General features: G+C 46.8%; 1 pseudogene; it reads left to right on the top strand.

The window, feature by feature from the left end:
* Positions 1 to 16,929: 16,929 nt before the first annotated feature.
* On the top strand, positions 16,930 to 23,960 carry LOC144102676 (uncharacterized; annotated as a pseudogene).
* The last annotated feature ends 1,615 nt before the right edge of the window (positions 23,961 to 25,575 follow it).

Raw genomic sequence — 25,575 nt, 5'->3', positions numbered from 1 at the left:
TACCATTTCTGTATTGTGCTTATTGTTTACAGTTTATTTCCACCATGTGACTGCAGGATATTGAACACATTTGCAGTGTCTGGTGCTTTGTTTTCCATTCTTTGTTCTCATATAGTTTCACTGCATTTTTATTTTGTTTTTTTTCCCACATTACTCTAAGTTATCGAACATAGCTGGTGAGCACATGCAAAAATGCTTTGGAGAACTTTATTTGTAAACCATTAACACAGTGTTGTTGTTGCAGAGAGGTATCTGCCATACTTAAACTGGTAAACTGAGCTCAAGCTTATTGCTCCATTAAGAAAAAATGACTGCTTTCGCCCACCTGCTCCTAATGAGCACGCTCAATGCCTTCAAGTACAACGATGATGGTAGCGGCCACATAGATCTCAGACATGTGGTTTTAGAGAATGCCACTTTGCGCGTGAACTCCACAAGAGAATGCAAACGGACAGATCGAGCCCCGGGAAATTCGACATTGCTTCCTGTGTAATTGCGCCATGAACATGGTCTCCGATACGCCCTGTTACCCCTCTAAAAACACAGCCCAGCTGGTACTCATGTAAGAACTTTGCAACGTTAAACCCTGATGTTGCATACGTCTGGCAGATGAAACTGACCTAATGCCGTGTGGGTGAAAGCAGTTGTATCCCAGTAAGCTGCATCGAGGACCATTAACCACCAGCAATGCAAGTGTGTGTGCACATTGTTATGAGGCACTCCATCTGCCTTGAGAAATCGCTTCCATGCTGACATGCTCATGATCATAGCTTTCCTGTGGAATGCAAAAAAGACGAACTGCGCAACAAGAACACGGACGAAAGGGAGGCAGACACACACTAACGCAGACTTACAACTTTACTAAAGGAAGGAATACAAGGCAAATATATATAGCGATCCCAACGCACTTCAAATCTGATCAATATGGCACGTGACAATCTGCCCAGGCGATAAACAGACCACACAAGAACCAACGCTTACAAGATAATCTTATACCGGGCCAGCCCTTTCTATGAAAACAAAAAGCAAAGGAACGCTTAGCGACAGTGCACTCTTGAGAATTACGCGTACTCCAAAGTAAGAAAATTCAAAACAAAACCACACCACTGTAGCCATCTGATACCACTGAAGCTCGAACCGCTTACAAGCGCAGGTGCTGACACCAAAACCAAGAGACGAAGCACACCCCCTTTTGAAAGCAAACAAAACGGGAAACAAGAACAACCACATCGGTTATCGTCAAAATCAAAAAAACAGTGAAAAAAGGCACCAGGTCAAAAGGGTAAAAACACCAAGAATCAGCTCAAGAAGCTACGTCACAAAAACAGTGAAAATAGGCACCAAGTCATTTAAAAAACAAAAAGATGAAAGACGGGACAACAGTTTAAGACAACAACGGTTTTAAAAAAGGGGGAGGGGTGAATGAAATCCGAAGCGTAGGAAAACATCTCAAACCATGACAGACCCGAAACAAAACTGAGATCGCTAATCAAATGAACAACGAAAGCATCAAACGCAATCAGGAGGCACTGCTCAATCACCAGGGCACAAACAGGCCACTAGGCTACACATGCCCCCGCAAAAACGAAAATTCTTTGGATGATAAGGAAATGGAAGCCTTGCTAATACAGTTGTCCGTGGTGCCGATGTAAAAAGTTTCGACGACGAGACGCTCCCATTTGTCATTCAATCTGGCCAGAAATTCCGTCTTTTCGAACCCTGGTACACAGTCCCGTTGCTTCATTTTTGTGCAGTCCGCACAATGCTTAGCCAAAAACCCTCCATCGTTGTTTGCCACGCTCAACCGGTGCTCCCTTGCTCTTTCATTAAAGCATCTGCCGGTTTGGCCTATGTAGACTTTTCCGCAACTAAGGGGAATGCGGTAAACAACGCCGGAAACGCAATCTTTGAACTTCCTTAGATGTTTGATTTTGCAAGGGGTCTTAGTGTTCTTCATCATCACGCACACCTTGGACAGTCTGCATGGAGCCGAGAAGACAACGTTGACGCCTCCTTTTCTCGCCACTTTCTTGATGTTGTGCGAGAATTTGTGGATGTATGGAATGACATGGGCCTTCTTTTGCTCGGCGTCTACTTTGTCTTTGCGTTCTCTCTTAATTTTTTGAAGCACATTTTCACACACACTCGAAATGACGTGCGGAGGGTATCCAGCTGCTTGCAAACGCTGAAGCTGGTACTGGAAGCTCTCTTGGACTTTGTGGTCACAGGACTTTTTTAGGGCCGACTCAACACATAGGGAAATGATGCCTCGCTTGACCAACTTCGAATGGGCACTAGTGTAGGGAAGCAAAGCCTTTTTTGACCTGGGTTTGAAGGACCAGCACACACGCTGTTTGTCAAAGTGCAGATCTAAATCCAGGAACTGAAGATGACCGTCAAGCGGTAGCTCACTGGTAAACCGGAGCCCGAAAGATTCAGATGAAAATGCCGAGAGGATCTTTGAGGCCAAATCCTGAAGATTGCCGTCCCCCGGTGGGGTCAGAAAGATTAGGTAGTCATCGACGTACCTGCACACGCGGGTGACAGCCATCCCTCGCAGCTTTTCTTGAAGACGTCGGTCAAAGGATGACAGAAAAATGTCGCTTAAGGCTGGAGCTATGCTCGAACCTATACAAATACCTGCTTTTTGAATATGATAACTCTCATTGAAGTGGATGACGGAAGACTTTAGATAGAAATCTATAAGTTCCAAGAAGTTGCCAGTGTTGAGGCCAACTGAGTTCCGGAACTTCGTCTCTCCGTGAAGCTCCACGCATTCTCTGATGGCAGCGAACAGTCCTTCGTGCGGAATGGAATAATACATGTCCTCGATGTCGACGGTAAAAGCCGTCGTGGAAGTTGGTAGCCCTTTTCCCATCAGCTCAACGACCTCTTTGGAGCTTCTAACGAGGAACGGGTCATTGCCTAATAACACATTCAAATGTATCTGCAGGAAGTTCCCAAGCTTCCTCTGCCAGCAGTTCCTGTCCGACACGATTAGTCGAAAGGGGCAATCAATTTTATGCGTTTTTCCAGTGAAAAACACTTCAAGGGTTCCGGCATCCTCGTTTTTCACGGCCTTCATCAAATGCTCTAACTTCAAATCCTTTAAAAGTCTCACGGCTTCTCGCTTTCTTTTCTTCGGATCGTGCTTGACTGGCGTGAAGTTCTTTGTAACGGCATCCATCGCCTTGCTCTGGAACAAGCCTTGCGGTAAGACTACAAAACCCCTTCCTTGTCCGACTGGATGACCGTTAAGCCATTTTCTTTAAGAAAATTGACGACCTTCTTGACAGGTGGCTTAGAAGATGTCCTGTTACTCGCATGGCGGTAGGCGCACTCCACACCCTCTCCGATGATTCTCTCCTTTTCTTGTTCGGTCACTCTCTCGCCGATGCCGTGGACTAACCCGAGAAGGCTTGGCCTGGAGCATGGTGGTTCGAAGCAGTACTTGGGGCCTTTGTCCAGGATGGTCTCGATATCCTTTGGGATGCTGGCTCCTCCTAAAACTGTGACCGAGCTTGACGTATCTGCCGGACGAGGAGTGGCGGTCAGCTTCAACATAACCTGCCTCCACAGGAATTCTGTGGACCGTGCTGCCACAGAATTCCTGTGGAGGTGGTTGCAGGCGTGGCAGTACGGCTGCTGGTACTACTGATGCCATGCACCATTTGTCCAATGAGCTGCACAAATAAAAAGTAGCTTTTTGAGTTATGCAGGTGATTATAGCATGTACGAGGCAATTTATTTCACTGGATTTGAGAGGCGTGGTTAACCACGAAGTGTACTTCAGTTTATACAGAGAATATCCTGCACGTTTTGTAGGATATGACAGCCAAAGCAAAATGGATTTTTATAAAGCAGGACAATATGAGACAACAAAATCATTGTTCCACCCTTTGCTAGATGTCTGTACAACCAAATGCAAGCTACTTACATGTTCTACAGAACTCTGGCCACCACAGCTGTACTCCTGGGCCAGCGTAGGATCATTTACCGGTAAAGACCCAAGAAAAGAATGAAGACGCTCAAAATGCGGCCAGCTGATGGCACCGGAACCGGTCGTCTTTCCGGTCTTGAGAAAGTGCCTGCACAAATTGAATGTTTTGTATGACACATACCGCACTACAGAAAACAGCTGCAAAAGGAGTGTTTGAAAACTGAGGCCGGCACAATGAGACCAGGATTCCGTGCCTACAGCTGGGAAAAACCATGCTAAAACCGCAACACAAAAGAGAGCACATAGCGCAGGGATTTGTGTTGTGGTTTTAGCACATTATAACTTGGCCTCTGTAGATGATCACCAACTAGCCCGACATTAGCTCTTGTTAAAAACTGGGAAAAAAGTTTCATAATGCAGATTCGCAGATAAGAGTCAAATTCTGCGTTGCCTCGCTAGCTAATGAGCTTGCATTCGTTTGGTAGGATGGAGAAGGTGTGTCCCCTCGAATTTTGTGCACTATGCACGAACAACATTTTTTCCGTGAACCCGCATCCCGTAAATTTTTGTTCCTGTAAGTCTGTACACAGTAAATATGGTTATCAGGTGGACGTCAACTGGGCTCGACAAACTGTACCAACGTGGCTTTTTCGCTAGCTTTGCTGTGACACCCATTGACACTGCATAAAAACAGTCGGAGGTTAGAGGTATCCTACACCTCGCCATGCAAACATGTGCTACACAAAACTCTGTCCTGTCACCACGTCTCTTTTCTTCCACCTTTCTTTGTGCAAGTGTAATTCATTTAATGCAAAATAAACCCACTCGCCGAGACGAAAGTGCTTATTTGTACACAGAACCGCTGAGGCCCAGCACTGACAGCAAAAATCATGGCCATAATCATATGGAGCAAGCATCGGTGATGAAACTGCTTTCACACCTTATTTAGCGAAAATTAGGTGCCACATGATACATAGGCTGCCAGATGTCTGGTGCGCTCGCGTATAAACGGCAGAAGCCTTTATGTACTACGTGTGGAGTTGGGGAACACCGAAACATGCTTCATATTTCTAGCCGCAATTGTACAATGAAGGATGCGGGCGTTGACGTATATCGCTTGATTATTAAACAGAGACATGGCACTTACCGGTATGTGCGTGTCAGGTTGCACATTTTATGGCGAAGCTCTACAGCAGAGCGCTGAAAACCAGCCGCGCCCATTGCCTCTGCAATGCCATTGTAGACGCCGCTGTTGCGTTTCTGGCGCCTTAAATCGTCCAGGCGGTCCTCCCACAGGTCAATCAGCACGGAAGTCTCCTCTTCCAACCATAGCTTCCGAGGACGCGAAGCACCATTGCGAACAGCAGCAAAAACACCCGGCAGCCAACGCACATGCGAGCCGGGTTGGCGTTTGTTTACCACTGGCAAAACGGGCATGCCGGGTATGCGGTGTCGAGAGTATGAACACCGCTTTGCAAAACAAGGCTCGCAAATAAAAAAAATGCTGTTTTAAAATTGTGCGTTTTTTCTAGACAACTATTTCAGTACTCTTTTGTTTTAGCTCGAATATTTTCTGTCAGTTATCGTATAGTCTGGGAACGAGGCTCGCAGCGACGCCTCGATCCTGCTCCATGCAGTCGAGCAGGATCGCAGTCGATCGCGATTGAATTCGCCGTGTAGCAACGCTGGATCTGCATCGAGTTCTGGGAACCGAGAATTGGCAGGAAAATTTTACGCAACGGGAAAAATCGGTGAAATGTCAGGGAAACCATCAAAAATTTCACCAAGTCAAGGAGAATGGCACAATATATTCCGTAATACATTTTCATTTTAAGCTGGCGCAGAACAAGTGCATGCAGATTTTTTTTGTTTTCGTGTGCTGTCTCGCCAGCGCGTGGCCGCTGTGAGGCGAGGTGCGATATATTACTTTGACACCACTGAGCTGCCGCAATAGAAGAACTAATATGCACGTGAGGTGGGTACTGAACAAAATATGCAGAAGCACTGCATGAGAGGAGTACATGACAAAAAAGCAGGAATAACTGCGCCGGCAATTGGCAGCGCAAAGGCGACTGGGGAACAGTGCTGCTAGAGTGCGCTAGAAATAGGTTGAGTGCCGCAAATGCCCACTGCCGCCCTTGCTTTTGCGTGGCGCTCGGCACATGGAAAGTTGGTACGGGGGCGCTGCAGTCGAGATGGATTGGAAAGCGCAGGGTCCCACTCAGAAAGAAGTGTTGATGGCTGCACGATTGTGAAGCATCGTGCATTGTTTTTCGCGTGGAATTTCTTCACTACGCAGCTGTGCTTATGATGTGGTTAGTATGCCAAAAAACCGGCATCAGCACTGCTATGCACCTGGCTGTCGCACCAGTTACGCTGGTCTTAAATCCACACGGAAACTTTCTTTGTAAGGTGTTCCTAACGAAGAAGTACGTAGGAAGCTATGGGAAAAGAACCTGCATCGCGCTGACAAACCGCTGGATGAAAAATGAGCTGTGTGTGAACTACATTTTGAGCAGCGCTATATTCTACGTGGGTACGTACATATTTTGGCCGTGAAAGAAGTTAGGATTCTGCACGGAGTGCCGACGCTGCGAGTGTTGCCGTGCCGACCATACTGCCAAATGCCCCCAAGTGCCTCAGCAAGGCGCCCCCAATCAAACGTGTGCCTCGTAAACAAGAGGCCATTGAACAGTTGCAAGGTGCAAGACAGAAAAAGAAGAAAGACGAGAGCCCATGCACTTTACGAGATGAGCTAAAAAGCAACGATAGCAACATTTTCGGTTTGCCAAGCATTGACGCGGAGAATCTGAAAAATCTCACCAGTCCATCGACCACGTGGTCAGTACACCATTTTGGAAACTTCCAAGAAACCGTCTACGTGCTGACACACCTCAAGGCATGCACTGTAACGGTGCGCTCAGACAGGGCAGTCTTTTTTTAGTCTCGATGAAATGCAGCATGTCTCCTTCAAGACATTTCTCGGAGGAAAATTGGTTTCCAAAGGAATTGTAAAAACTGTGAGTGAAGCGGAAGAAGCACACCTTTATGCCTCGCATCTAGTTACGTGCCGTGGTGCCATTTCTGCATCTGCACTTGTGATAGAGGACTTGACCAAATCGCTTCTGCAAAAAACAGATGTCGAGCGGGCAACTATCAATTGCATGGATCTGCACATTATTTTCATCTATACCTCCATAGGGGGCTCACAAAAGATGTAACAGCTGCAAACATTGACTGCTGTTAAAGAGGTCAAATTGTACTGTTACAGTGCCTTTCCCACCTAGGTACAGAAGCACTGTTTCAATTAATTTATTAGCGATCCCTTGTTGTAGCATATTTGTTTGCTAACAAAATGGCACTTGCATATTTTTCTTGGAGTGCCCTGCCTCACGAGAATCCTCTCACGAGATCCTCTCACGATAATCTCCTGGCGTAAGAGTCATCGGCGCAAACAGGACAAGACAGTTAGTTGCCCAGAAGCTGAGGTCGACATTGCAAAAGCGCCGGTGGCTTTCCAAAAAGGTGCTCAGCCTAAAAGGCCAAACTACTGTTATGGAAGATGTACTTAAGGAGAAAATCTAAATTACCACCAAAACGACAGGAAACCGCACGACATTGTTTTTCTACATCAAGAAGAAAAAGCACCAATGCACTGCGCTTCACAAATTATTGGATGCATCAGTGCATTTTGATGAAGATGAAGAGCCCAAAGCTGTACCAACATATTACAAGACATAACACCCTTGTTCTTTCTGGCGATACGAGACCTATGGAAGTAAACTGCTTCGTATAGGAGTGGATTCTGTTTTTGCAGCAAAGTTCTGAAAACGCTGAATCAAAGAACAGGCACTATGGAAAACTTCAGCCGTCATGCTGGCATCTTCATCAACGAGATGAAACTTTCTGAGCATCTTTCTCTGGAAAAATGTGGGCGGCTGCGAGGCTTTGTAAACATTGGTCAGTTTACTCCTCCTGAAGATGCACAGCTTCCGTGTAACCATGGTATGGTTATGTGTGTACCCTTTGCTGGAAAATTTTCTCAAATTTGGCAGTTTTTGCTTTCAATGGAAATGTGAAAGGTGAGCTGCTCTGCAAGATATTGGTTGAGGCCATAATTTTGAAACAGGGTGCGGAAAGGGCTGAAGACGGCAAGCAAACTCTAGCTGATACGGCACGCGGCGCGGCTGACGGTGCCGCTGATCTCGGGCGTTCCGACGGCCTGCCCCTTTCCCCAGCGCTGGAGGCCGCCTTTGAGCGCCTCAATCGGCGACTGGACCAACAAGAGGCAAGGTTGGAGGCAGACGAGCGTGGGCCCCGGCGTGCTCTACCATTCCACCCAAAGCGGGGCGGGCCGGAGTCTTCCGTCACCACCATGGAATCATCCGCACCAGCGCCCGTCGGGCTGTCCTCGCAGTACAATCGTGTGATGCACGGCGCGGGTGCATCCCTTCCGGTCTGCCAGCTGGGGTGGCGGTGGAGTTGCTGACTTTCGACGGTACTGCTTCGTGGGAGGCTTACCAGGTACAGCTGGACACCATCGCAACGGCGCAGGGATGGGACGCCAGCACGACGGCTCTGATGCTCGTCTCCAAACTGCGGAGCCGAGCGGAAGAGCTGCTCCCGAACCTGCCCCGTGCTGAGCTGGGCCGGTACGCCGCCATCGTGGGCATCCTCGCCGACCATGATGGGTCGGGCCAGCCCCAGCTCCAATACCAGCGCCTGCGTGCTCGCTGGAAGAAGCCTGGGGAAAGCTACCAGGACCTTTCCGCAGCTATTCAGTGGTTGCCGTCGCAGTCGCTGCCTGGTGCGCCACCGACCACCGTGGGCTTGGTCAGCATGAAGCTTTCGTCGACGCCATCCGGGACCCAGAAGTCCAGCGTCAGGTCCGCCTCGGGCATCCTGTGTCCGTCCGCGCAGCTGTGAACCTCGCTGTCGAGGCTAATATGATCTTGAAAACCACGCGCGCGGAGCAAGCGGCTGTTTGTATCCCCACCACAGAGTGGGCTTCACGGTCCGTGGGCACCGCTGCGGCTCCTGCCCGCAGAGGGCACACCAGCTTGACCCAGACTAGGGAGCCTACATGTCGCGCCCCCTCCCGGCTTAGGGTGGTGACTTCCTTTGACACAGCACATGCCGCCTCCCGCTAAGACCCATGTTGCCAGCGCGTGTGTTGTCATGGTTACGGGAAGACGCCGCGCCATCTTGTTCCCCGCCGTGCATAGGCGCGCATTAGCTGCTGCAGCAGTTGCGTCTTCATCGCCGTTCATCGTTGAGTGGGACAGTCATATGTTGTCGGTTGTTGCACTAAGTGCGCCAGGAAGCTTACGCAGCAGCAATGCCCGGGTGTTGCGTTCCGCAGTGCTCGAACCACTGCAGGAAGGGCACACGGATGTTTCGTTTCCCGGCTGACTCCAACCGAAGAAAACGTTGGCTGGCACAAGTAAAGCGAGACTGCTGGGAACCCACTGCTGCTTCTCGCATATGTTCTGTGAGTACCGTACCTTTTTCTCTTTTGTTACCTGCTCGCTTGCCATGTTTGGTGTACTGTGCTTCACGTTTACGATAATTAAACCATGGCCGCCTCGAACGGCGTGCGCGGCGTGGGTTTGATAACAGGCTACGCATTGCGGGCGTGGGTGCAATCTTCTCGTTAGTTTTTAGATGCGCTGGCGGCGTGTCTCGAGCACCAAGGGCGAGAAGCAACGGTTCGCATTCGCCCTCGCTGACTGTAATTCTCACGCGAGTGCACTCACGATATATTGGCGCCCGCTTCCTTGTTTGCGCTGTAATACATGCGCCAAGACTCATGTCAGAGAACATGACTGAGGTAGTGAAAATAAATTTCTACATCTCTCTGACATTGTACGCGTTCGCTGTTTCGTGAGCGCTGTGGTCGGAGGAACTTATTTTCAGTCAGGTCTGGTTATCTAGGCACCGTTCTGCTGTACGACGCTATTCGGTAGAAAAAGATTGGAAACCCAAGATCAGACTAAAGGAACACATTTTGTATATGCCCGGTTACTGGCATGCATATGAAGCCTTTAGGAAGCCCTTATCCAGTTTTTTTAGCTTGGCACTATAGCCTGGTAAAAGACAGCATGTGAAAACATTACAGCAGGTAGAAACAGCTCTGTAGTTGTAACGCTAGTCATGTTCCGGTTTGCAGCATTTGTCACAGTTATGTGCAGGTATGAATATACTTCTTGATGCTTATGAAGTACTTTCTGCCATTCATTTCAGGCACATTTTGAAGAAACAAGTTTCGAGCAAAACAGACAGGATGGCTTAAAGAAGCTAAGGCCAGATGCGGTTCCCACACTTTTTACTTATCGAGGTAAGCTTCTAATTTTGATCCATCTCTTAAATACAACTCTGCCTCATTCATATGAAATGTTTGCAAAGAAATTTGTCTACACGTATACGGTAGTGCTGTGGTTGCTTTGTGCAAGCTCAAAAATGTGCGCTCATCTGCTTTTAGAAGGCTGCAAAGAAAGGTTCATCACCATCAGCATTTCAAGGTCCATAGCAGGACGAAGCCTATCCTACTGACTTCCCTTTAACCGGTTCCTGTGCCATCTGTGGCCACATTATCCACACAAACTTCTTGGTCTATTGATATGGCTTTTATATCCAAGCATTCCTACAGCGCATGTTTGCATCAGCATCTAGATCCCTAGCTAGAAATTTGTTGGGATCCATGCAATTCATTTCTTGTAAAACTAAATCGCGGGCATAAAAAAATATGTATATTGCACGTTATTGTAGGATCATGCATTCGAACAGCACCGTCAAACATAAAATCACCTTAAGCCGTGTTTTAACGGCTTCTGCATTACCTCTGGCTCATTTTTCACTGTAGATTGAAAAAAAAATGAATGAATGACAATTGAAATCTTCCGTGTAAGCCATAAAGGTATAAAGTATGGCACTAAACAAAACTTTTGCCACCTAACTCTCTGCCTACCCCTACTATATTTGCTTTTCTTGAACACCCACTGCTTCCCTAAGGGACTACTGTTTATCTTCTCTACACATTGAATGCACTCATATATATGATACTAAGATCCAAAACGTAACACACAGATATAGCCTTGTATTCAAAGAGCACAAGGCCACCTATAGTGTGTTTATACTTTGTATAGCATCGTTTTTTCTTTATAATTCACTCGACGCCTGCGAGAAAGGGGGCGTCTAGAATCAAACAAATATCCTAAAGCAGACTGCATACTGTGCTGTCTCATTTGTTCTATGTCACCTGGCACAGAAGCTAAAATGGCAAAATTCAGGACGATTAGTAATTCTAGTTGCATCAATGGTACCTCAGCTGCTAACACAACCTGCTGTTGAGCACAATTTTGCACGACTGAATCATTGCCAGTTGTAGCATGCTTTCCGACGCTGTTAAATATGCACTGGCGGTAAGAAATCTAAAGCCCCCCAGTACAGCTTTGGGATCTTAAAACCCAACTGATATTACTACTCCTGAAGTTTATTTGGAAGTTTTATGCAGGTACTAGGTTGCGCTTCTGTAAATGCAGAATTTCTGCAGTTCTTGAGTGTAGTGCTACCCTATTGACTGAATTTTTTATTTCAGCCATCCCGAAACACCGGAAGCCTCCGAAGAAGCGGTCTTGCTTTCGTCCGGCCACGCCAACGCAAAGCCCAGTACTTGACCCCACCGGAAATGAACCATGTGGTAGTGCTGCTCTAGAGCCTGTCTTCGCATCAACAGCCGAACAAACACAAGACTCGGCTGTGAGTGACAGCATGAGTTCCCAGGACACTGTCAGTCCACTACAATGTGCTCAGGTACCAGGGTATGATCTACCTTTAACAACCACCTTGCTGCCGCCCAAAGCTGTCGACACTGTTATCTATGCAGACAGCGTTGCCCATTCCTTTCTGAGAACAGATAAAGCCAGTGGGGAAGATTCCACTGATGCAAGTCGACTTCCTCTGCCCGCAGCTTCACCCATGGAGGCCGAATCCTTAAGCGCTGAAAGGTCACAGCATAGTAATGAGCGATCAAGTAAAGAAATACCTCAAGCTGCATTCACACTTGGTTCAAGTACGGCTTCAACTGACTTGTCTCTTCAAAGACAGAATGCTGAGCTGAGAAAGAGAAATAAGGACTTGGCCCAAAAGTACAGAAACCTACAGAGGCTTCACGAGCAAACAAAGAGAAAACTGCGCAGTCTTGTAAAGAAGTCACAGTCGCCACAACAAAAAATGATAACCTTGGAACAATTACCGTTCCTCAAACACGACCAGAGAAGGGCTTTGACGGTGAAAACTACGAAGGGCCTTAAGTGGTCTGAGAAGACTATTCGAGAGGCCCTTCAAATAAAGCACGCATGTGGAACAGCAGGCTATGAATTATTAAGATCATTATCATATCCACTGCCATGCAATAGGACATTAATACGAAGGCTTCAAAATATTAAATTTTTGCCTGGAGTTCTTCATGAAGTTTTTAATGTCCTGAAATCCAAAGTAGCCACAATGCAAGACATAGAAAAAGACTGTGTGCTCTTCATGGATGAGATGGAAATCTCCCAAGGATTTGACCACGATCGCTCGCTTGATTGCTTTTTTGGGAGCACTACATTGCCGGAGTCCGCTACAGATGTTGCCAACCATGCTCTTGTGTTCATGGTTGGTGGCGTGAACACGAGATGGAAACAGGTTATCGCCTATCACTTCACTGGAAGGTCGATAGATGGCTCTATTTTGAAGGACATTGTGTTCCACTTGATTGAGCTTTGTTTTCAAATCTCGCTTAGAGTGCTTGTTGTCACAAGTGACATGGGAGCTGCCAACCGTGCAGTTTGGCGCCTGCTTGGCTTGTCCAACCACAGAAACTCACAGACTGTCTGCTGTATTCCGCACCCGCACCTCCGTGGCAGGCAACTATTCTTTATGGCTGACCCCGCCCACGTCTTGAAGAACATCCGTGCCCAACTACTCCAAGTGGGAGAATTCACTCTGGGTGAAGAAACTGTTAAGGAACAAAGTCTTCCTTCTGGCACTGTCAAGGTGGAGCATGTTGAAGCAGTGTTGAAGTACGACTGTCAAAGTGAGCTGAAGATTGCAAATAGGCTGTCGGAAATCCACATCAGCAGTGGACATTTCACTACCATGAAAGTGAACATTGCTGTGCAATTGTTCCGTGAGGCTCCTGCTGCTATCCGATATTTAATCCAACAAAAAATTTTGCCCCCCGAAGCAGAGGCTACAGCGTGGTTTTTTAACCTCGTGAGCAGGTGGTACACCCTTATGTCGGCCAGACATCCGGTTGTTGCTCTGAGCGATATAGATCCTTCAAAGCATAAAGAGGCCACTGCGCTTTTGGAACTGACGTGCAGCACTTTCCGTCAAATGAAAATGGGAGCAACGGCACATTGGAAGCCTTCACAAGCTGGCCTTCTGGCATCGACCACTGTTGCTCTCAGCCTGTCGCAAGACCTCTTGGACAACCAAAGCTACAAGTATGTGCTTCTTGGCCGGCTCGTACAAGATTGTCTCGAAAACATATTCTCTGTGTTGAGACTCAAGAAGCCGGTCCCTAGTGCATACGACGTTAAGTGTGCACTGAAGCTGATTTGTGTTGGACAGTTCATGCACACACCTACAAATTCTAGCTACGAGGTTGATGACAGCTTGCATCTAGCTGACCTCCTTGACCCAACTATCCAGAGACATGAAGGACAAAACCAAGAGCCTGAAGAGCTAGAAAACCTGTTTGTGTGTGCTCTCACAGAAGCAGAATGTGACATTCTTGCTTATCTAGGAGGATTCCTGGTCAAGTCTGTCATGAAGTCCATTGGTAACTGTAGTGACTGCAAAAATGCCCTTGTTGGAGATGCTACAAATCAGTATAGCAATCTTATTAAGCTTAAAGAGTACGTGAAAAATTCTGAGAACCTCATTTATCCAACGCAAGCAGTGATTAATGTCCTTATAGAATGTGAGGAGCAGTTTAAGACTTTTGCAGATATGAAGGAAATCATGGTGCTCAAAACCCCATTTGCTAGCATTCTGAATGCCCTGTGCAAGGCTGTCAAGTTGAACTTAGGTTGCTGTGAAACACATCATGCTCAGGCAGGGAAGGTCCTCCTGACAAAATATGTGAGGACAAGACTGAGGATCCATCTACGACAGCAGCATGCACAGAGGGTGGATGGAATGTCTAGCAAAACATGTGCCGCAACAAACCTGGTCTGAACTCTGAGAAGGATGGTAACATCATATGCTTAGATGCTTGCAGTCAGCTAGTTAATGATTTGGCCTTGCTTTCGTTGTTTTTCTATAGTTTGACACAACTCAAGAAAATAGGGGAGATGTCCTTAAAGAATTCTATCCAGCCAATGGCGCCAACCGATTTTCATGACACCATGTTTAATGCTGGGAAGTTGCATCGCTGGGAGTGGCAGATGAACGGCAGTTAACCGTGGCTTAATCGGATTGACCGCGTTGTCATGAAAATCGGTCACTGCTATTAGCTGGAGGGAAACGGTCGGGGGGCATCTGCCACTACTTCCTTGGGTTGTACCCGAATACAGCACTCTGACACTTTCACTGTGTATGTCGTGTGTACTTTGCTCGCCTGTAAATTGTTCACGTCTTTCAGCATATTTTTATGTCACCTCTCTGTAGCAAGCTGTTGCTTGCAGATTGTGTGCACTAACCAATGAAGCTGCTTTGCTTCAGTCAGCATTTGGAAATAGCAAACTGATTTACAGTGCGTGCCACTAGTGTGTTCATCAAAGGTGAAGTTTTTAGGAGCAAGTGTTGGAACTAGATGCAAATGTGTAAACCACTGTTTCAAGTCTTTTGTGAAGTGCGTAACAGTCTTATTTTTGTGGCTGGAGCATCACTACCATGCCTTGCATTATTTAGGGGCTGTAAAACATACGCTCCCACAGAGTTGCCGTGGTGTTTCTCATTATCATTTGAGTTGTTTGCATTACTAGTCCTGCTAATTTAGCCCATTTATTGTGTCCTCTGTACTGCACTCATGCAATTTGTTCATGGCTATCAGTATATTTTGTTTTATGTAGAAGTGTTCATTGAGCAACGAAGCTGCTTTACTTCGGTCAATGTTTAAAAATAATAAGCCTGTTTGCAATTACACCATCAGTGTGCGCACCAGATATGTTTTACAGGAGTGACTGATATGTGTACAAAAATTTCACTGGTTTCACAGATGCTGATAATGGAAGAATGTAATTTCATATGCACTTTAGCTGGCTGCGGATGCTTATATATTCTGTCAGTTTGCTTGAGAAAGAATATGAGCACCTCCCCTTTAATTGACAGTTGCCAGAAGTGTGTCGGCAATAAAAGAAGCTTCTTGAATGTTTACACGAAGGCGTCTGAAAATGTCATTTGGTTTCTTGATTTTAGGTTTTCTCACTTGTCCCATTGTTTGTATTGCTCCTCTTTCTCTGATTCCATTCCAGCAAGTCTCATGTTACACTCTGAACATTTGAGCCTCCTACTGAACACCCTGTGTAAGTTAGTTTCTCAGCACACGTGGAAAAATGGTAGGCAATGTGAAATGAAGCACTGCTTTAATGTTAACTCAATGGCAATCTGTACAAAACTAAGACGCTTACAACACTCGATCTTAATTTGTTAACATCAGCCTCAAGATTCCCTAAATTTTTTTAAGTATGTTTATACCTTTTGCTGAAGCTACAGTGTGCTAGTATGGGGTTGCATAGCTCATTGCGTAGAGCATGTGTAATTGCTCACAGAAGAGCAAAATGCACAAACTAATGGTACATTGCACACGCAAATGCCATTGTGATGTCGGTAATAGAACTACTGGGGCACTTAAGTCTCTTCCCGTGCTGTGAATGCATAAGCATTAGGTGCTACTGTTTTGCTTCTGTTGCGTGGTTTTATTTTGAACCTACATAGACCAGCGTTAGCTCGGTTTACCGTTACATTTTCGATTCTACTCATCGAGACCTTTCAAGGATATATGACGATGCTATAGCATTAGGTTCAATTTTAAATCAAATAAATAATTAATGGTAATTAAGACCTGCGATTACTCCGGTGGAATTATACTCGACATAAGCTATCCAACGATATATAGCTTGATGATGGAGCATAACGATTGATTTTTAATCACGGTTATCTAATTAATGGTCGGTAAGACAAGATTAGTTCAGTGCAATTGTACTCAACATAAGCTATCCAGCGACTTAGTGATGTAGCGTAAATTTCAATTACATTACAATTAACTAATTACCGGTAATTAATTGAGACCTACAATTAGTCCGGTGCAATTATACTCGACATAAGCTATCCAACGATAGAACACTTGCGGCGATTATGCCCGACATAAGCTACACAGCCACTACGGCCACATTCTGTACAGGCCGCGCATGAACCAAGTAATTGATAAGCATTAAAAAGTGGGCCTGCGTAATCTTTTGATTACCGTCATAACATTAAATTCTGAACGCCCAACACCTAAGCTCGGTTAGTGCTCATCGTGAGGAGGAACCCTTTTTACGTAATTGATATGCGCTGCCTTTTGGCGCGATGACGCGCGCAGAGGAGAGACCCGTTCGGAGTGTAATGCACCGTCGCTGAGAACTGCTCTATGTCGTCGGAACGGCGTCATCTGTTGGTACTAACTTCGAAAGAAACGCCGATAAACTAGAATATAAACTAATGTTGTAGATCGCCCCAGCGACCACGCCACTGAAAGCCGGGGATGCTCTCTTCAAGGGGAACAACATGGCTGCCCGTCATGTTTAGCGGCCGTTTTCGGCAACACTGGGAGAGATGTCACCACCCTAAGCCAGGCGGCAGGCGGCATGTATGTAGGCTCCCTAACCCAGACCTGCTTTCATTGCGGCCAGCGGGGCCACTATTCAAGGGACTGCGTTGACCCTTCGCCGTCGGGAAACGCTCTGGCGGAACTCCGGGGTCCCAGATCGGCCGAAAAAAATTCACTATCAGTCCCCATGCTTCTGTGTCTCGACTCCTCCCGCTCAACACTGCTACGCTCTTGTGCAGCGCCCTACGTATTTGCGGATGTGGCTATACTCGGCCAGCATGTGAATGCCCTAGTTGACACGGGGGCTGCTGTGAACATCCTCGACAAGTCTCTCGTGACCGGCATGCCCCATGTGCTTCTGCCGGCCCCTAAGACCCAGCTTTTGACATTCAACGGCACACTGGTGCACCAACTCGGACGTGTCATCGTGGATGTGCGTACTTTCGGCACGACCTTCGCGACCGAGTTTGTGGTCGTCGATAGCCCAATTTGGCCAGTGGTTCTCGAGTGCGGCTGGTGCCAGCAAGTTGGGGTCGTTGTCGACTTCGCGACCCCACGACAGCAGGCCAACCGGCCTTCCCGTCGCCAAGGCTGGGTTCATCGGCTTTTTCACTACGGTGCGGAGCTATGCCTCTTCCTGGTGTCGGCAGCCAAGCGTGCCCCCGCCTCTCTGCATGGCGTCTTATCGAACCTTCGACGTCAAGTTCCGCCGTCCGACATGTGCGCAGTGTTGGCAGCTTCTGATGTGACCCTACCACCAGGAGTGGCAACCTGGGTACAGGGTCAGCTTGGCGACCAGATAACCGCCGATGTGCTCTTCGAGCCCGTCCGCTGTGCCACACCAGCTCGCTAGACGACCTCACCTCTGTGCCTTCTGTCAGTGGTGAACGGAAAGGCTCACGTGCTGGTCCTTAACATCGGTGGTCACCCGCTCGAACTGCATCACGGGTCGCCCCTGGGCACAGCGTACGTTTTAGGCCCAGACTGGGTGGTTGCCTCTCTGCAGCCTGCGGCCCTGGCACCAACCCCACCAACACCTGAGGCACTACCGTGGGAGTCTTGCAATTTTGGCCCCAAACCTGGCCTCCGCGGAGCTCGCCGCACTTAAGGCCCTACTGCAGCAACACCGCAGTTGCCTCGCACAACGTGCCGAAGAACTCAGGTGGTGTGCTACCTGAACACGCCACCGCATCGGCACTGACGGTTACGGGCCCGTCCACCATCAACGCCGTTGTGTCGCACCAGCCGAACGGCAGGTTATTCAGCAGCACGTGGCCGACATGCTAGACCAGGGCATCATTTCCCCTTCATGCAGCCCTTGGTCCTCTCCCGTCGTCCTTGTGCGGAAGGATGGGGCGAGCCGCTTCTGTGTGGACTAACGCAAGCTTAACGCCGTCACCTACCTAGACGTCTATCCGCTGCCTCGCCTTGACGACGCCCTCGACCGCCTGAAGGGCTCCCAATACTTCACCGCCTTGGACCTTCTTTCGGGCTATTGGCAGGTGCCTCTTCACCCCGACGACGCTTAAAAGACGGCGGTTGTGGCGCCTGACGGACATTATCAGTTCAACCGCATGCCCTTTGGCCTCTCGAATGCACCGGTCACTTTTCAACACCTCATGGACCGCGTCTTGGGCCATATGAAATGGACTATGGCGTTGGTCTACCTGGACGACGTCATTGTCTACACGGCTACGTTCGATGATCACCAGAGACACCCCAAACTTGTCCTCGAAGCCCTTACCACTGCTGGGCTTCGCTTGAAACCAAAAAAATGCTTCGGTTTCTCAGAAGTGACGTACTTGGGTCACGTGAACCGGCATGGTATTCGTCCCGACCCTAAAAAACTACAAGTGCTCACGGCTTACGCAGCTCCCACCACTCCCTAGGAGCTGAAAAGTTTTCTTGGATTTGCTTCCTATTTCCGTCACTTCATTTCGAAATTTGGCAAGCGAAACTGCATCTCGGGGTATATTGCACAATTTCACCTGATGTAAAAGGTGCAAAAGAAACAAGGCGAGAATGAACAAAAATAATTATAACGTTTTGCTCAGTAATTATATGCTGTCATTGCCATAGCACTTGCTATGCCAAATGATTAAGTTCTTTCTTCATCACTGATACTGATGGGGTACTAACACAAGTTTTACCTGCTTGGATAATATAAGGGCGCACCCTTGATGATTCAGATGAAAATTTCTGCTACCTTGAATTAACAAGAGTACTCTATCTGTGCTGCAAACAATGCTTTCAAGAGATATTGCAAGGCTGTCTTGATTTAGCTAATCCAGGACTATGTAATGCTCTTTACTACAATTGGTGGCACATTCCATCAAAGTATTGTGCCTCATGTGAAGCTAGTAGTGTAATGTTAAGTCTATTCAAAGGTCTATATTTTGACACAAATCTTTCCTGAGTTAAGGTGGTACATAAATTATTTTAATTAGTGGTTTGAGACGACTGACTGGCAGTGCTATTTCAGAGCTCATTTTTTACATTATTCGTTGTTTTCCAATTAAGGAGACAGCTTCCACCAGCCTCTTGCCTGGCTATTGCTTTTTATTCGTTTCACTAATTGAAGTGCAGTACTCCAACTAGGACAGTTAAAGAACTGTAGATGCCAATTTTAGTTGCATATTTTCTCTGTAATGATGCATAAGACAAACACATAAATCATCATGGAGTATTCCCCTACGACTGCTAAATAATTTAATACTGAACTTCTTGATGCTGTTACGGTGGTCAACGTGTGAGAGGTGTTTGTCACAGGAGGTATAAAAAAAACTGCACTATAATTGCAGCTGTGTTGTAGCAGAATCACTTTGGAAGTCACACCATTATCTTTGTTACTGCATTCTACAAATTAAATGGTTATAGGATCTGATTTTTTTCGTGAAATAAAAGCTGGGAAACTGCAAATTTTTTTTCCTTTGAGCGGAAGCAGCTTCTCCGCCTAGGCTGGAGCAACTTAAAGGAGGTGGCGGCTAGCATAATGAGTGCAGTGATGGGGGTGGCCTGCAAAGATTGTTCAGCCTGTGGGGAAGCAAAGGAAAGAGGCCATTTGCCGGCACGAAGCTATGCAGGGTGTCAACAGGCACATATGATTTTGAATTGCTGTAGCTTTTAATTTAGAAATATTGACATTCCTGTTTTTAAACATGGAACAAGTTTTTCCAAGCTATTTTCTTGCTGCATCTTACCATAATTTTGTGTAACAGCTGATGAACATTCTGTTGCTGTAAGTGTTTATGTGATTAGTTTGGGGTCTTATACCCCTGTCACACACGACGTTGAATGTCATTCGCAGCGAATGACATTACGTTTGAATGGCGTTTTTTTTTTGCTGCTACACGGGCACAGATAATGAGATACACAGCTAACGACATTCGCCCACTGAATGAGTTTCCCGAACTCATGCACACGCAACCTGTGTAATCTCGACGACAGCGGCTTTGTGAAAAATGGCAAAACTGATTAGTGAGAAGAAAACATAATCAAAGTAAACGTTCTTTTAATTGCTGCAATTAACTTTTGAATCATTTTTTTATATAAAACAGCGTATTTGAAGCGATTTGCGAAACTATATTCTTCTTCCCAGTCACTCACGGCTACTGTAGACAGCCGTGTTTGTTTACAAACCGTCCTCCATCTTTCCTTGAGTAGCGTAGTCGTAGACTCCATTTACCATCAGTGCTCACCATGGAAGACAACTCTGCAGCTTCGCCAGCCTAGCAGAAGGCACATTGGACTGACGACGAAACGCGGGCACTTAATGAAGTTCGGCAGGACCACCTTAGCGATTTGCGCCGTGCGAAACGCAACATGCACGTATATATTGCCATCGCAGAGTGCCTGTGTGCGCAGGGTATTGAAAAGACTGTGAAGGAGAAAAAATCCAAGAGTGAAAACCTTGGAAACAGGTACCGGCAAGTGGCACCCTTCATTTTGTTTTGCCTTACAGTGCGCTGCTCATTCACCGCAGGAGTGCTGTTATCAGATGCCAGAATGCACACCTGCATCGTCGATTGACTTTTTTCGCGTGCCGAACCTCTGAGGGTATTGAGCAGCTTGTGCTATAGCGCCACGTTTTAAAACAGTACACAAAATAGTCATCCTATTGTGTTCCGCCGTTCACTCCGCACTAATTAAAAGTGATGTGCAATCATTCTATATTCATGCCTTTAGTCATGACTGACATACACCGCTATGAAGTAGTGATATCTGCATTTACTAAAGCCAGGTTTGCAAATGCTTAATGAATTTGAGCGTAATATTTATCGCACAACTTCCATTTACTTTGATTTCCTAGTTCTTTTTGCAAGGCATCTTGGTTTTACCTTGTGTCTCAGATGCCAAACCTTTCCAAAACCGTTCCCCGTGGCGGCTGCCTGGTGCATAAAACATGGGCACATGTATTAATTTTGCGCAGAAGCATTGAGCTGCCGAAATATTTACTTGGAATTCTTTCCCATTGACTGATCCTAGTGGAAGCACTAGTAATAGTGTAAGCACTGAAAGCAGCATACATTTGCAACACATTGCTGGGCAGATAAACAGTGACTGCATGTTGAGAACGGGTGACTGTTTTCATAGCAGCAGTCATGTAGAGTCCTCTGGAGCTTATAAACACCACTGCAACAGTCATACATTTCAAGCAGGTTGCTGAGCCGAAAAACAACTGGACAAGGTGCCATCCCATGGTGCTTCTATGAAGACATTGCCAGATTTCTTGGCTGCTTGCCTGTGAATAACAGCAACCTTGTAGGCGAGATGAATTGTGGCGATGGTGTCACTATTGAAATGGTGCGTACTCTTCTGTAGCTCAATGCAGGGTGCCTAGCTGTGAACCCAGCGTGAGGAACGCCTCTTCCGTTTTCTGTAATACCCTTGTCACACGGGCACTCCTAACCACGGTTATCAAAACTGTGGTTACCGCTAACCGCAGTTGCTGCTGTTCACACGGCAGAACCGACCACGGTTAGCCCGCTAACCTCAGTTAGCACAAACTGAGCTTGGCAACCTCGGTTTCGTCGCTCAAACCTTAAACATGGCGGCACCCATGCCAGTGTCATGCGTTGCGAGTAAACAGTCTCGGGCTGATATGAAGAGAGTGTCGTGGTCGCACCATGCGACGATGACATTAACCCTTTCGGCCCTGGTGTCCTAAATATAGGACACATAGCAACACACGCGACATGAGGCTAGAAACCAACCAAAACTACCGAAACAGAACTTGGGACATCGCTGTTGACATGGGCATCAATGCCGATGTTGTTGTGGCGTTTGCAACAACGGGAGACGACGACGAAAATGGCGGACGGCGCGGGCGACGGCAGTGAAGGTAAGCGAGATTTTGCGATTGGTTTACTCGACTAATTTGCATGCTGCCCCTGAGAATTACATACATTCTTTTTAAGACCTTCGAGATGCTAAAATCATAGAGCAGCTTCTACATTGGGCTGCATGTCGGTCACAAGAGGCCACGAATGACGTGTCCTATATAAAGGACACCAGGGCTCAAGGGTTAGCGATCAGCGGGAGGTTTCACTGCGGGGCGTTCGGTGTTTACTTTTACGGGAGCAATAATTTCGCGTTGTTTTTTATGTAAGTGCGACAATACCTACTGCGTTGTTCTACTCGGCAAGGAGATTGCCTCGCTCAAGAAGGCCACGTCTCGAAGATCCGGATATTATCTTTGCTGCACTGGGCAACGGCGATATATCGGACATCGACGATGACGAAGAAGAGGTAGACGAAGCAGGTGAGCTAGACGATGCAGTGGACGGCGACTGGGACAACCAGCAGGAGCTATCTGACTCGTCTGACGAGGAAGAGCCGGATAAAGAGAGCGCTCGAGAGTACGGCTCCTGGTGCAGGAAACCATTTGAAAAGCCAGCTGCTGAATTCAAGCCGGTAGCTGACGAGAACGAAAGCTATCGCGATCCTCTTCTCCCGCCTTACGAGTATTTTTCAAAGTATGTGCCCAAAAGCGTGTTTATTGAGTTAGCCGACAAGACCAACACATACTCAGTTTTCCAAGATGGAAAATCAGTGCTGACAAATGAAGAAGAAATCAGAAAACTTATTGCACTTCATTTGACAATGGGTGTTCTGCGCTACCCACGGCTGCGCATGTATTGGAAGCCTTCAATGAAAACAGAACTTTCGGCATCTGTAAACATGTGCAGGAATCGCTTTGAAAAGCTCAGGAACTGTCTTCATATTGTAGATGTAAATGGAGATCACAACAATAATGACCGCTTGTGGAAAGTGAGGCCACTTCTGAATTCATTTCAAGAAAGATGCCGTAATCTTCCTTTGGAGGAGCGCCTATGCATTGATGAACAGATCATTCCGTTCAAAGGGAAGCTTGATATCAAGCAATACATCAAAGGCAAGCCAAACCCCTGGGGCGTCAAAGTGTTCATGTTGTGTGGTGCGTCGGGAATAATTTATGATTTTCTCGTTTACCAAGGCTCCACAACAGAACTTAGCTCAGAAATCAAGAAAACGTTCGGAGTAACAGGCGCCTTTGTTCTCCATTTAGCATCCAGGATACCTGATGGCATCGGGCACAAGTTGTTTTTTGATAACTATTTCACCTCCCTGCCTGTGCTCCGTGTGCTGCTTGAGAAAACAATTTATGCTGCTGGCACTATTCGCCAGAACAGAACTGAAAAATGCCCTTTGAAGACGGAAAAACAACTGAAAAAAGAAGGAAGAGGGTCATCAGACTACCTCGTGAGCAGCGACGGAAAAATTGTGATCACACGATAGATGGACAATCGAGCAGTAAACCTGGCATCGAATTCTGTTGGCGTTGATGATCTAGGCGATGTGACAAGGTGGAGCAAAGCAGACGGGGCTTTCATAAATGTGAAACGCCCAGCAGTTGTGCAGCAGTACAACGAAAACATGGGGGGAGTAGACAAGACAGATTTTTTGGGGTCCCCTCTACAGGACCTCAATTCGATCGAAGAAATGGACACTGCGTGTAATAACGCACTTTTTCAATTTGTGCGTCACAAACTCGTGGTTGGAATACAGGCGCCATGCCGAGCACCAAAAAATCAAGATGAAGGATCAAATGGATTTACTAGAGTTCACTCTGAATGTAATAGAGAGCTTGGCAAAAGCTTGCTCTGCCGGGTTGCCACGGAAGCGCGGACGGCCATTTTCCTCTCCACTTCAGCCGCTGAAGAGGCCGAACTTGATTGAAGTGAGGCCAATCCAAGACATTCGGTACGACCAAACTGGTCACTGGCCTTCAGTAGAGGAAGAGCAGCAGCGATGCAAGCTTGAAGGATGCAAAGGCAAGCCCAAGGTGAAGTGCCAAAAGTGCAATGTGCACCTTTGCTTATCTGCAGCAAAGAACTGCTTTCGAGCCTTCCATACGCAATAGCCTAAGCCTTTGCTAGAAAAAGCTAAAAACAACTGTTTCTGTTTGAAAATAAACTTCAGATTGCAACTTTGTGTTTTGATTTCTGACAACCTCCAAGCCCTGATGTCCTATATATAGGACATGATCCAATCTCGAACACCAATGAGTCCAAAAGGTAATATTTGATTGTAACATGCTTTTTGTTGGGTAATTAGAGTACTTAAGGCAAAAAAAAAAATTTTCCGCGCCATAAAAATAATTCAGGGCTGAAAGGGTTAATACGGCTTTGGGAGGAGAACTTGCCTGCTCTGCGTGCGTGCACGAGAGACGCACGTATTTACGCTTCGATTGCAGCGGAGCTGAGTGCTGGGCTTCACGGCGAGGGGCCATATACCGCCAAGCAGGTCCGCCAAAAAATAGATAACCTGCATAAGAAGTATCGGTAAGTAAAGTTGTAATCTCTATGCATGCTGCTTTCGAGTGCTGGTCTGAACGCTGCGTAGCGGCATGCAGCCGTGAGGGTGCTGTAGCTTAGTGCAAGCTTTGTGTGGTTCACCACAGACACGTAAAGGAAACACTGCTGACCAAGCTATGCATTTCTTGTTTTCACTGCAGAACAGAACTGAAATGCAGTGCGAAAGTGCAAATGAAGGATTATTTTTCGCTTTATGCTTAATGGGTGCCAAACTACTCTTGACATTCCCTACCATTCACCCATTGCATGCAGCTTTTACTATACAGAAACCCATATTTTACAGCTGTCAGGAAAATGGGCATAGATATGTACTTGTCGATAGTGGAGAGAGAATATTTGCTGTGGGAGAGACATCATCATGTCTGCAAATGCCCTTGTGCCTTTTAATGATTGATAGGCACAAGGCATAGTATACTTGAAAAAAAAAAAGGGACACGTTATGTCGACTAAGCATGTTAAACGCAGCTTTTGTCTGCTTTAAGTTATCAATCTGTAGACTGAAAGGCCTCTTATCCAGCGCTGTCAGAATCCATTTAAAGTTGTGTTCTGAGCATTCTTATTGTCAACACGATATGCACATTGTGGGCTCTCCGCACAACCAATCCTATGTAGAGTGCTTCGTGTATGCTGTTCCCCCCTGCAAGCGATGAATGAGAGTAGTCGCTGGAATGGCGAAACGTGGCAGAGGATCAATAAAATTTAAATGAGAAAGTCTGTAATTCGGCTGGAACTAGTTCTTTTGAACTCATATTAGTATGCAATGGCTTCAAAAAGCAGGGCAATTCACACCTCAAGAATGGAAGGCCAGATGCGACAGTCTCAATTTGCTCAGCCGCTGCATCGGCCTCGGTGTTTCCAGGAAATTTTATATTATATTCAATACTATTGGCCGGCCAACGCCTTACAGGGTGCAACATACGTATTGTTGAGCATAACATAACAGGAATGCAGGCACCAGATTTCAGTGCCAATTCTTT

This window comes from Amblyomma americanum, chromosome 8 (genome assembly GCF_052857255.1).
Source record: "Amblyomma americanum isolate KBUSLIRL-KWMA chromosome 8, ASM5285725v1, whole genome shotgun sequence".
Classification (NCBI taxonomy): Eukaryota; Metazoa; Arthropoda; class Arachnida; order Ixodida; family Ixodidae; genus Amblyomma; species Amblyomma americanum.
The sequence above is the reverse complement of the archived record's forward strand: the minus strand, read 5'-3'. Positions and strand labels throughout refer to the sequence as shown.